General features: G+C 44.7%; 1 long non-coding RNA gene across 1 annotated transcript; it reads right to left on the bottom strand.

Moving 5' to 3' along the window:
* Window positions 1–3,753: 3,753 nt before the first annotated feature.
* LOC123516244 lies at window positions 3,754–13,299 on the bottom strand. The gene is made up of 3 exons (XR_006678130.1): window positions 13,287–13,299; window positions 13,044–13,196; window positions 3,754–4,648 (listed from the first exon to the last, which is right to left on the bottom strand). It is a non-coding gene; the product is annotated as an uncharacterized LOC123516244 (long non-coding RNA).
* Window positions 13,300–14,049: the final 750 nt, after the last annotated feature.

Raw genomic sequence — 14,049 nt, 5'->3', positions numbered from 1 at the left:
TATGAATGACTGGAGACAGAGACCACCGAACAATGCACCTGTTAGTGACCTTTGGCTTATTAAGATATGTGAGAGGTTTGTGATCTACCTCTAGCAGAAACTCTTTAGCCATACACAACTCTTTAGCCATAAGGTAATACTGGAACCGTTGTACACCAAACACGATGGTAAGGCACTCTCTTTCAATGGTGGAGTACTTCTCTCTCCAACAACTTGCGGCTGGCGTATGCAACAAGAAATGGTACACTGTTCACATATTGTAGTAGGACAGCACCGAGGCCACAACTGGATGCATCGGTACGTAAGACGGAGGAAGATACACATCCGACAGCTTGAGTACAGGATCCCTGGTCAAAAATGAGTTTGAGAGAGTTAAACTTTTCCCTGTTAAATTCAGAAAGACTCAAACGACGTTTTTCTCTTACGGCTTTTAAAGTAGATCGGAGATGGGGCCTGTTAAATCAGATACATTGGGAATAAATCTCCTATAAAATGAGACCATTCCTAAGATGTGGGAACAGGCACTTCTAGCAAGGCAAGGTCTTGTTATAGTAGGGTTTCAGGCACTCACCGTTGACATAAAATCCCAAGTAATTTATAAAGGAGAAACCAAACCTGCACTTGGATGGTTTTACAGTCGAAGTTATTCTTGGCCAATCGTTGGATGACTTCTGTGATAGCAGCTAGATGTTGATCCCACGTTCTGCTGTAGATGAATATATTATCAAAATAGAGGGACATTCTAAAGGCCAGCCAATACAAGTCCCATGTGGCATAATATGTAAGTAGCACAAGCAGTAACTAATCCATAATTCATACTCACGTCCCCCATCACAGTAACGCACAACCACAACTCACGAAAACACCGGCATTCAAACAAACCTAACAGCTAACACTTCCACAAAATACAAACAGACAATCACCACTCCTGCAACTTAATGATTCATTGAGATCCAAGATGTACTGAAATGTCGTGCGTTCATCGTCCTGTATGTTTGCATCTTCCACAAGTCTCTCTCTCTCCCTCAATTCAGACATGGGTCCTCTTACTTGCCAGGCAGTACTGAAATGTCGTGCGTTCGTCGTCCTGTATGTTTGCATCTTCCCACAAGTCTCTCTCAATTCAGACAGGAGTCCTCTTACTTGCCAGCCATACAGGAGTTCGAAAGGTGAAAAAGGTGAAAATCCCGTGCGGTCGAACCCTACCTCCAACGAAGGCTTCGAAATGACTAAATAAGCTTCAAAATGTGTCTGAGCTTCGAACTATCGACCCTAAACTTACACAAATGAACCAATGAACCTTACCCAGGAAAACAATGTAAAGAACTATATAAAGATCAATTATATAAAGATCAAAATTACTTCTCAACCACCAACAAACAGTATTTACACATTCATCCACAGTGACTCCAACAATTATATCACCCTTCGTAAACGAACACTCACAAACGCACACATCCAAACTTATACAAGAAAATCCATACATACTGTACCAAAGAACCACACGCATACACAAATACAAAGATAAGAGGACATAACAGGCAGACGTGGAAGACGCTAGTTATTCCTTCACACGGCTCCCCCCAACAAGTATCTAAGGCTCCCCCCAACAAGTATCTAGATACAAGAACAAACTCATCTCATAGTTCGTACGTGCTACAGCTCAACAGATCAGCACCAATGTTATCCCTGTCGCCAATGTGAATGAAACGGAATCTGAATGACTGGAGACACAGACCACCGAACAAGGCGACTATTAGTGGACTTTGCCTTATTAAAATATATGAGAGGTTTGTGGTCTAACTAGCAGAAACTCTTTACCTATAAGTAATACTGGAACCGTTGTACACCAAACACGATGGCAAAGCACTCTTTCAATGGTGGACTACTTCTTTTCTCTCTCCAACAACTTACGGCTGGCGTATGGAACAGGAAAGGGTACACTGTTCACATATTGTAGTAGGACAGCACCGAAGCCACAACTGGATGCATCGGTACGCAAGATGAAATGAAGGCTTACATCCGGCAGCTTGAGGACGGGATCCCTGGTCAAAATGAGTTTGAGTGTGTTAAATTTGTCTATTTTCTTCAGAAAGACTCAGGTTCTCTTACACCTTTCTTTAGTAGATCTGAGAGGGGGCCTGTTAAGTCAGATACATTAGGAATAAACATCCTATAAAATTAAACCATTCCTAAGAAGGAACGTAATGACTTTGATGTAGGAACAGGCACTTCAAGCAAGGCTTTGGTTTTGTCATAATAGGGTTTCATGCACTCACCGTTGACATAAAATCGTTGTCATAATAGGGTTTCATGCACTCACCGTTGACATAAAATCGTTTGTCATAATAGGGTTTCATGCACTCACCGTTGACAAAATCGTTGGATGACATCCAAATGGTAATCTGGTGAATTCCATCAGGCCCCTGTGGGTAGGAAATGCAGTTAGTGGTGAATTCCATCAGGCCCCTGTGGGTAGGAAATGAAGTTAGAGGCATGGCATCTTTGCTCAGTGGGATTTGGTAATATGCTTTAGTAAGGTCTAGCTTGGAGAAATATTTAAGCCCAGTAAATATGAAGTTCTTGAATAGAACAAGCAGGTTCTGCATGGAACCGTTATAGTATTCAGTGTCCTATAGTCTATGGCCATCCAGTACGTTTCATCTGGTTTCTTTATCATCACCACAGGTGAGCAGTACTGGGACGAGGAGAACCGAATGATTCCTAGGTCTAGTAACTTGTCTACTTCCTCTTCAAAGTGATGTTGAGTGGACAGGAACAGGATACCTTTTTGCTGCAGGCCGTTCGGTGGTAATCAAAACTATATCATGTTCGATGAGGTCAGTACAACAAGAAATATTTGAGAATGTACGAGAGAAGGATGTTAACAAGTTGTCAATGTCAGCGCCAGGAAAAACAATATAACAAACTATATAAAGACCAAAATTACCTTTCCAACCACCAACACACATTTATACATTCATTCACAATAACTCCAACAATTATATCACCCTTCGTCGTGAACCAACACTCACAAACGCAACACAACATCCGAACTTATACAAGAAAATGCACACATACAGTATCAAAGAACCACACGCATACACAAATATAAAAACGACATAACAGGCAGACGAGGAAGATACTAGTTATTGCTTCACACGGCTCCCCCCCAGACAAGTATCTGACAAAAGGATAGATATAAGAGCAGATTCATCTCAGTCCCTACGTGATACGGCTCAACAGATAAGCACCAATGTTATCCCTGCTGCCAATGTGAATGATGTGGAATATGACTGGAAACAGACCACCGAACAAGGCACCTATTAGTGGACTTTACCTTAAGATATGCGAGGTTTGTGGTCTACGTCTAGCAGAAACTCTTTAGCTATAAAATACTGGAACCGTTGTACACCAAACACGATGGCAAGGCACTCTTTCACTGGTGGAGTACTTCTCTCTCTCCAACAACTTGCGGCTGGCGTATGCAACAAGAAAGGTTACACTGTTCACATTGTAGCAGGACATCAAGGCCACAACTGGATGCATCAGTACGTAAGACGAAGGAAGACATACATCCGGAAGCTTGAATACTGGATCCCTGGTCAAAATGAGTTCGTGATAGTTAAACTTTTCCCCGGTTACTTTCAGAAAAACTCAAACGTTCTCTTACGGCTTTTAAAGTAGATCAGAGATTGGGCCTGTTAAATCAGATACATTGGGAATAAATATCTTATAAAATGAAACCATTCCTAAGAAGGAACGTAATGACTTTATTTGGGAACAGGCACTTCAAGCAAGGCTTTGGTCTTGCTATAGTAGGGTTTCAGGTACTCACCGTTGACAGAACACCAAGTAATTTATGAAGGAGAAACCAAACCTGCACTTGGATGGTTTTACAGTCAAATTATTCTTGGCCAATCGTTGGATGACTATTGATAGCAGCTAGATGTTTATCCCACGTTCTGCTGTGGTCTTGTTATAGTAGGGTTTCAGGTACTCACCGTTGACAGAACACCAAGTAATTTATGAAGGAGAAACCAAACCTGCACTTGGATGGTTTTACAGTCAAATTATTCTTGGCCAATCGTTGGATGACTATTGATAGCAGCTAGATGTTGATCCCACGTTCTGCTGTAGATGAATATATTATAAAAATAGAAAGCGACATCCTCAAAGCCAGCCAATACAAGTCTCATGAGGCTTATGTAAGTAGCACAAGCAGTAACTTATCCAAATGGTAATCTGGTGAATTTCATCAGGCCCCTGTGGGTCGAAAATGCAGTTAGAGGCATGGCATCTTTGCTCAAGTGGGATTTGGATAATATACTTTAGTAAGGTCTAGCTCTAAGAAATATTGAGTCCCAGTAAATTCATGAAGTTATTCTTGAATAGAACCAGCAGCATGGAAATTTTTTATAGAATTCAGTGACCTATAGTCTATGGCCATCCAATACGTTTCATCTTGTTTCTTTATCAGCACAGGTGAGCTGTACTTGGGACGAGGAGAACTGAATGATTCCTAGGTCTAGTAACTTGTCTACTTCCTCTTCAAAGTGATGTTGGAGGTGGACTGGAACAGGATACCTTTTTGCTGCAGGCCGTTCGGTGATAATCAAAACTATATGTTCGATGAAGTCAGTACAATCTGGAATATATGAGAAGACATGAGAGAATGGTGTTAAAAATATGTCAATGTCAAGCTTCGGAAGCCATAAGATTATCTGATGGCACCCAGGCATTCAAGCAAGCAACACCCAGGCATTCAAGCAAACCTAACAGCTAACACTTCCACAATACAAATTGTCAATCACCGCTCCTGCACGCAGGGTACCGACATATTCATACCCCCCTCACACTGTCACTTCTCTCCCCCCCCCCCAAGGACGATGAGTGAAGCAGAGACTCGCCCTCACTAACGTACATATATACAATTCCAAACCCAGGCATTCAAGCAAGCAACACCCAGTCGAACCCTACCTCTGACGAATGCTTCGAAATTACTAAAATTTCAAAATGTGTCAGCTTCGTACTATTTTCCCTAAACTTCCACGTGAATGAAACAATGAACCTTATCTTATAAAATGAAACCATCCCTAAGAAGGAACGTAATGACTATGTAGGAACAGGCACTTCAAGCAAGGCTTTGGTCTTGTTATAGTAGGGTTTCAGGCACTCATCGTTGACAGAACCAAACTTGCACTTGGATGGTTTTAGTCAAATTATTCTTGGCCAATCGTTGGATGACTTGTGATAGCAGCTAGATGTTGATCCCACGTTCTGCTGTAGATGAATATATTATCAAAATAGAAAGCGACACGATATTCTCAAGGCCAGCCAATACAAGTCTCATGAGGCGTATGTAAGTAGCACAAGCAGTAACTAATCCAAATGGTAATCTGGTGAATTTCATCAAGCCCCTGTGGGTCGAAAATGCAGTTAGAGGCATGGCATCTTTGCTCAAGTGGGATTTGGATAATATGCTTTAGTAAGGTCTAGCTCTAAGAAATATTGAGCTCCAGTAAATTTATGAAGTTATTCTTGAATAGAACAAGCAGCATGGAACTTTTTTTTATAGAATTCAGTGACCTATAGTCTATGGCCATCCAGTACGTTTCATCTGGTTTCTATATCAGCACAGGTGAGCTGTACTGGGACGAGGAGAACTGAATGATTCCTAGGTCTAGTAACTTGTCTACTTCTTCTTTAAAGTGATGTTGGAGGTAGACTAGAACAGGATACCTTTTTGCTGCAGGCCGTTCGGTGGTAATCAAAACTATTATGTTCGATGAAGTCAGTACAATCTGGAATATATGAGAAGACATGAGAGAAGGATGTTAAAAATATGTCAATGTCAAGCTTCGGAAGCCATAAGATTATCCGATGGCACCCAGGCATTCAAGCAAGCAACACCCAGGCATTCAAGCAAGCAACACCTAGTCGAACCCTACCTCTGACGAAGGCTTCGAAATTACTAAAGTTTCAAAATGTGTCAGCTTCGTACTATTTTCCCTAAACTTCCACGTGAAGGGAACAATGAACCTTACCCAGAAAAAAAAATGTAACGAACTATATAAAGACCAAAATTACCTTTCCAACCACCAACATACATTTGCACATGACTGGAAAATGAAAATAAACACAATCACAAGAGACAACCCAAAGACCCCTTTCAAATCGTGAACACTCATTCACCACTTCATTGTAGAGGATGCATCACTTGCTTCATGTGAAACACTTTCACTTCTTACCCCCTCCCCCCCAGGTCGATGAGTTTAGCAGAGACTGGCCCTCACTAACGTACATATACGCGACACCCAGGCATTCAAGCCAGCGACACCCAGGCATTCAAGCCAGCGACACCCAGGCATTCAAGCCAGCGACACCCAGGCATTCAAGCCAGCAACACCCGGGCATTCAAGCCAGCAACACCCGGGCATTCAAGCCAGCAACACCCGGGCATTCAAGCCAGCAACACCCGGGCATTCAAGCCAGCAACACCCGGGCATTCAAGCCAGCAACACCCGGGCATTCAAGCCAGCAACACCCGGGCATTCAAGCCAGCAACAGCCAGCAACAGGCATTCAAGCCAGCAACACCCAGGCATTCAAGCCAGCAACACCCAGGCATTCAAGCCAGCAACACCCAGGCATTCAAGCCAGCAACACCCAGGCATTCAAGCCAGCAACACCCAGGCATTCAAGCCAGCAACACCCAGGCATTCAAGCCAGCAACACCCAGGCATTCAAGCCAGCAACACCCAGGCATTCAAGCCAGCAACACCCAGGCATTCAAGCCAGCAACACCCAGGCATTCAAGCCAGCAACACCCAGGCATTCAAGCCAGCAACACCCAGGCATTCAAGCCAGCAACACCCAGGCATTCAAGCCAGCAACACCCAGGCATTCAAGCCAGCAACACCCAGGCAGTCAAGCCAGCAACAGACCAGCGAACAAGGCAACTATTAGTGGACTTTACCTTGTTATCCTTGCTGCCAATGTGAATTATGTGGAATATGACTGGAGACAGACCACCGAACAAGGCAACTATTAGTGGACTTTACCTTGCAACTATTAGTGGACTTTACCTTAAGATATGCGAGAGGTTTGTGGTCTACGTATAGCAGAAACTCTTTAGCTATAAAATACTGGAACCGTTGTACACCAAACACGATGGCAAGGCACTCTCTCACTGGTGGAGTACTTCTCTCCAACAACTTGCGGTTGGCTAGGCAACAGGAATGGGTACACTGTTCACATTGTAGCAGGACATCACCAAGGACACAACTGGATGCATCAGTACGTAAGAGGAAGAAAGACATACATCCGGCAGCTTGAGTACTGGATCCCTGGTCAAAATGAGAGAGAGTTAAGCTTCTCCCTGTTACCTTCAGAAAGACTCAAACGTTCTCTTACGCTTTTACTTCAGAAAGACTCAAACGTTCTCTTACGGCTTTTAAAGCAGATCGGAGATGGGGCCTGTTAAATCAGATACATTGGGAATAAATATCTTATAAAATGAAATCATCCCTAAGAAGGAACGTAATGACTATGTAGGAATATATGAGAAGACATGAGAGAAGGATGTTAAAAAGTTGTCAATGTCAGCTTCGGAATCCATAAGATTATCTGATGGCACCCAGGCATTCAAGCAAGCAACACCCAGGCATTCAAGCAAGCAACACCTAGTCGAACCCTACCTCTGACGAAGGCTTCGAAATCACTAAATTTCAAAATGTGTCAGCTTCGTACTATTTTCCCTAAACTTCCTCGTGAATGAAACAATGAACCATAACCAGAAAAAACAATGTAACGAACTATATAAAGTTCAACTAAAGACCAAAATTACCTTTCCAAACACCAACAAACATTTACACATGACTGGAAAATGAAAAAGAACACAATCACAAGAGGCAACTCAAAGACCCCTTTCAAATCGTGAACACTCATTAACCACTTCATTGTAGAGGATGCATCACTTGCTTCACGTGAAACACTTTCACTTCTCACCCCCCCAAGAACAATGAGTGAATCAGACTGGCCCTCAACGTACATATACACAATTTCACACCGAAGAAATCGTCCAACCCAGGCATTCAATCAAGCAACACCCAGGCATTTAAGCAAACCTAACAGCCAATACTTCCACAATTCAAATTGTCAATCACCACTTGCATGCAGGGTACCGACATATTCACCCCCCCCTCCACACCGTCACTTCTCACCCCCCCAAGGACGATGATTGAAGCAGAGACTGGCCCTCACTAACGTACATATACACAATTCCACACCAAAGCAAGCAACACCCAGGCATTCAAGCCAGCAACACCCAGGCATTCAAGCCAGCAACACCCAGGCATTCAACCCAGCAACACCCAGGCATTCAACCCAGCAACACCCAGGCATTCAACCCAGCAACACCCAGGCATTCAACCCAGCAACACCCAGGCATTCAAGCAAGCAACACCCAGGCATTCAAGCAAGCAACACCCAGTCGAACCCTAGCTTCGACGAAGGCTTCGAAATTACTAAATTTCAAAATGTGTCAGCTTCGTACTATTTTCCCTAAACTTCCTCGTGAATGAAACAATGAACCATAACCAGAAAAAACAATGTAACGAACTATATAAAGTTCAACTAAAGACCAAAATTACCTTTCCAAACACCAACAAACATTTACACATGACTGGAAAATGAAAAAGAACACAATCACAAGAGACAACCCAAAGACCCCTTTGAAATCGTGAACACTCATTAACCCACTTCATTGTAGAGGATGCATCACTTGCTTCACGTGAAACACTTTCACTTCTCACCCCCCCCCCCCCGTAAGGACGATGAGTGAAGCAGAGACTGGCCCTCACTAACGTACATATACACAATTTAACACCGAAGAAATCGTCCAACCCAGGCATTCAATCAAGCAACACCCAGGCATTCAAGCAAACCTAACAGCTAACACTTCCACAATTCAAATTGTCAATCACCACTCCTGCACGCAGGGTACCGATATATTCACCCCCCCGCCACTCACTTCTCACCCCCCCACAAGGACGATGAGTGAAGCAGAGACTGGCCCTCACTAACGTACATATACACAGTTCCACACCAAAGCAAGCAACACCCAGCCATTCCAGCCAGCAACACCCAGGCATTCCAGCCAGCAACACCCAGGCATTCCAGCCAGCAACACCCAGGCATTCCAGCCAGCAACACCCAGGCATTCCAGCCAGCAACACCCAGGCATTCCAGCCAGCAACACCCAGGCATTCCAGCCAGCAACACCCAGGCATTCCAGCCAGCAACACCCAGGCATTCCAGCCAGCAACACCCAGGCATTCCAGCCAGCAACACCCAGGCATTCCAGCCAGCAACACACAGGCATTCCAGCCAGCAACACCCAGGCATTCCAGCCAGCAACACACAGGCATTCCAGCCAGCAACACACAGGCATTCCAGCCAGCAACACACAGCCATTCCAGCCAGCAACACACAGGCATTCCAGCCAGCAACACACAGGCATTCCAGCCAGCAACACACAGGCATTCCAGCCAGCAACACACAGGCATTCCAGCCAGCAACACACAGGCATTCCAGCCAGCAACACCCAGGCATTCCAGCCAGCAACACCCAGGCATTCCAGCCAGCAACACACAGGCATTCCAGCCAGCAACACACAGGCATTCCAGCATTCCAGCAAGCACACAGGCATTCCAGCCAGCAACACACAGGCATTCCAGCAAGCAACACACAGGCATTCCAGCAAGCAACACACAGGCATTCCAGCAAGCAACACACAGGCATTCCAGCAAGCAACACACAGGCATTCCAGCAAGCAACACACAGGCATTCCAGCAAGCAACACACAGGCATTCCAGCAAGCAACACACAGGCATTCCAGCAAGCAACACACAGGCATTCCAGCAAGCAACACACAGGCATTCCAGCAAGCAACACACAGGCATTCCAGCAAGCAACACACAGGCATTCCAGCAAGCAACACACAGGCATTCCAGCAAGCAACACACAGGCATTCCAGCAAGCAACACACAGGCATTCCAGCAAGCAACACACAGGCATTCCAGCAAGCAACACACAGGCATTCCAGCAAGCAACACACAGGCATTCCAGCAAGCAACACACAGGCATTCCAGCAAGCAACACACAGGCATTCCAGCAAGCAACACACAGGCATTCCAGCAAGCAACACACAGGCATTCCAGCAAGCAACACACAGGCATTCCAGCAAGCACACAGGCACAGGCATTCCAGCAACAAGGCACAGGCATTCCAGCAAGCAACACACAGGCATCCACAGCAAGCAACCACACAGGCATTCCAGCAAGCAACACTATACAGGCATTCCAACCACAAGAAACAACACCTGGAAAAGTAAAATGAACACAATCACAAGAGACAACCCAAAGACCCTTAGAAATTACTCAAACCTTCAAAATGTATCACTTGCTTCGTGAAACACTTTCACTTCTTTTCCCTAAACTTCCACGTGAATGAAACAATAAACCTTACCCAGAAAAAACAATGTAACGAACTATATAAAGATCAACTATATAAAGACCAAAATTACCTTTCCAACCACAAAGAAACATTTACATGACTGGAAAATTAAAATGAACACAATCACAAGAGACAACCCAAAGACCCCTTTCAAATTGAGAACACTCATTTACCACTTCATTGTAGAGGATGTATCACTTGCTTCACGTGAAACACTTTCACTTCTCACCCCCCCTCCCCCAAGAAAGATACGTGAATGAAACAATAAACCTTACCCAGAAAAAACAATGTAACGAACTATATAAAGATCAACTATATAAAGACCAAAATTACTTTTCCAACCACAAAGAAACATTTACATGACTGGAAAATTAAAATGAACACAATCACAAGAGACAACCCAAAGACCCCTTTCAAATTGAGAACACTCATTTACCACTTCATTGTAGAGGATGTATCACTTGCTTCACGTGAAACACTTTCACTTCTCACCCCCCCTCCCCCAAGAAAGATGAGTGAAGCAGAGACTATATATACCCAATTTCACACCAAAGAAAGCGACCAACCCAGGCATTCAAGCAAGTAACACCCAGGCATTCAATCAAACCTAACAGCTATCTAACACTTCCACAATACAAATTGTCAATCACCACTCCTGCACGCAGGGTACCGACATGTTCACACTCCACACCCCCCACACGGTCACTTCTCACCACCCCCAAGGATAAGTGAAGTAGAGACTGGCCCTCACACCACCCAGGCATTCAAGCAAGCACACCACCCAGGCATTCAAGCAAGCAAACACCACCCAGGCATTCAAGCAAGCAAACACCACCCAGGCATTCAAGCAAGCAAACACCACCCAGGCATTCAAGCAAGCAAACACCACCCAGGCATTCAAGCAAGCAAACACCACCCAGGCATTCAAGCAAGCAAACACCACCCAGGCATTCAAGCAAGCAAACACCACCCAGGCATTCAAGCAAGCAAACACCACCCAGGCATTCAAGCAAGCAAACACCACCCAGGCATTCAAGCAAGCAAACACCACCCAGGCATTCAAGCAAGCAAACACCACCCAGGCATTCAAGCAAGCAAACACCACCCAGGCATTCAAGCAAGCAAACACCACCCAGGCATTCAAGCAAGCAAACACCACCCAGGCATTCAAGCAAGCAAACACCACCCAGGCATTCAAGCAAGCAAACACCACCCAGGCATTCAAGCAAGCAAACACCACCCAGGCATTCAAGCAAGCAAACACCACCCAGGCATTCAAGCAAGCAAACACCACCCAGGCATTCAAGCAAGCAAACACCACCCAGGCATTCAAGCAAGCAAACACCACCCAGGCATTCAAGCAAGCAAACACCACCCAGGCATTCAAGCAAGCAAACACCACCCAGGCATTCAAGCAAGCAAACACCACCCAGGCATTCAAGCAAGCAAACACCACCCAGGCATTCAAGCAAGCAAACACCACCCAGGCATTCAAGCAAGCAAACACCACCCAGGCATTCAAGCAAGCAAACACCACCCAGGCATTCAAGCAAGCAAACACCACCCAGGCATTCAAGCAAGCAAACACCACCCAGGCATTCAAGCAAGCAAACACCACCCAGGCATTCAAGCAAGCAAACACCACCCAGGCATTCAAGCAAGCAAACACCACCCAGGCATTCAAGCAAGCAAACACCACCCAGGCATTCAAGCAAGCAAACACCACCCAGGCATTCAAGCAAGCAAACACCACCCAGGCATTCAAGCAAGCAAACACCACCCAGGCATTCAAGCAAGCAAACACCACCCAGGCATTCAAGCAAGCAAACACCACCCAGGCATTCAAGCAAGCAAACACCACCCAGGCATTCAAGCAAGCAAACACCACCCAGGCATTCAAGCAAACACCACACAGGCATACAAGCAAACACCACACAGGCATACAAGCAAACACCACACAGGCATACAAGCAAGCAACACAGGCATACAAGCAAGCAACACAGGCATACAAGCAAGCAACACAGGCATACAAGCAAGCAACACAGGCATACAAGCAAGCAACACAGGCACAAGCAAGCAACACAGGCATACAAGCAAGCAACACAGGCATACAAGCAAGCAACACAGGCACACAAGCAAGCAACACAGGCACACAAGCAAGCAACACAGGCACACAAGCAAGCAACACAGGCACACAAGCAAGCAACACAGGCACACAAGCAAGCAACACAGGCACACAAGCAAGCAACACAGGCACACAAGCAAGCAACACAGGCATACAAGCAAGCAACACAGGCATACAAGCAAGCAACACAGGCATACAAGCAAGCAACACCCAGGCATACAAGCAAACCTAACATCTAACACTTCCACAATACAAATTGTCATTCACCACTCCTGCACGCAGGGTATCAACATGTCCACTCTCGTGTTTAAGAGCTAGAGATATGGCATGATGTCGGGAACCCATTGCACCCAGAACGCAGAGTGTAACAGTATAGAGCCGCTGTGGTCACGTCTACTTACGTACAGCAGTGGCGTTTCCTCAGGCCAACAGCAGACAAGAACGGCTGATAAGCTCACTCACAACCATGTTCCTTCACTGCATGTCAACCACCAGCTACAAACGAACTTTCACGTAGGACGCTTTTCTGTCCGGCCCTCGACAGGAACAAGGTCCTGTAACAATAACCATAAACAAAATTACAACAAGAACACTAAATTATGCTAGAATTGATCACCACACAGCAGAGAAGGTTGGTTCCTCACCTTCCGGCCGGCGAGAGGAGAATTGACAACCGAGTTGAACCCTACCTCCGACGAAGGCTTCGAAATGACTAAAGAAGCTTCAAAATGTGTCATAGAGCTTCGAACTATCGACCCTAAACTTCCACGTGAATGAACCAATGAACCTTACCCAGAAAAAAAAAAAATGTAACGAACTATATAAAGATCAACCATATAAAGACCAAAATTACCTTCTCAACCACTAACAAACATTTACACATTCATTCAAAGTGACTCCAACAATTATATCACCCTTCGTCGTGAACCAACACTCACAAATGCAACACAACATCCAAACTTATACAAGAAAATACATACATACAGTACCAAAGAACCACACGCATACACAAATATACAAAGATAGAGGACATAACAGGCAAACGAGGAAGTCGCTAGTTATTCCTTCACATAGTAGTAGTAGTAGTAGTAGTAGTAGTAGTAGTAGTAGTAGTAGTAGTAGTAGTAGTAGTAGTAGTAGTAGTAGTAGTAGTAGTAGTAGTAGTAGTAGTAGTAGTGGTAGTAGTAGTGGTAGTAGTAGTAGTAGTAGTAGTAGTAGTAGTAGTAGTAGTAGTAGTAGTAGTAGTAGTAGTAGCAGTAGTAGTAGTAGTAGTAGTAGTGGTAGTAGTAGTAGTAGTAGTAGTAGTTTTGTAGCAGTAGTAATAGAAGTAGTAGTAATTGTAGAAGTAATAGTAGCAGTAGCAGTATTATTATTATTAGTAGTAGTAGTACTAGCAGTAGGAATAGC

This window comes from Portunus trituberculatus, chromosome 40 (assembly GCF_017591435.1).
Source record: "Portunus trituberculatus isolate SZX2019 chromosome 40, ASM1759143v1, whole genome shotgun sequence".
In the NCBI taxonomy this organism is placed as follows: domain Eukaryota; kingdom Metazoa; phylum Arthropoda; class Malacostraca; order Decapoda; family Portunidae; genus Portunus; species Portunus trituberculatus.
Note: the sequence above shows the minus strand (reverse complement) of the source record. Positions and strands in the feature narration are given on the sequence as shown.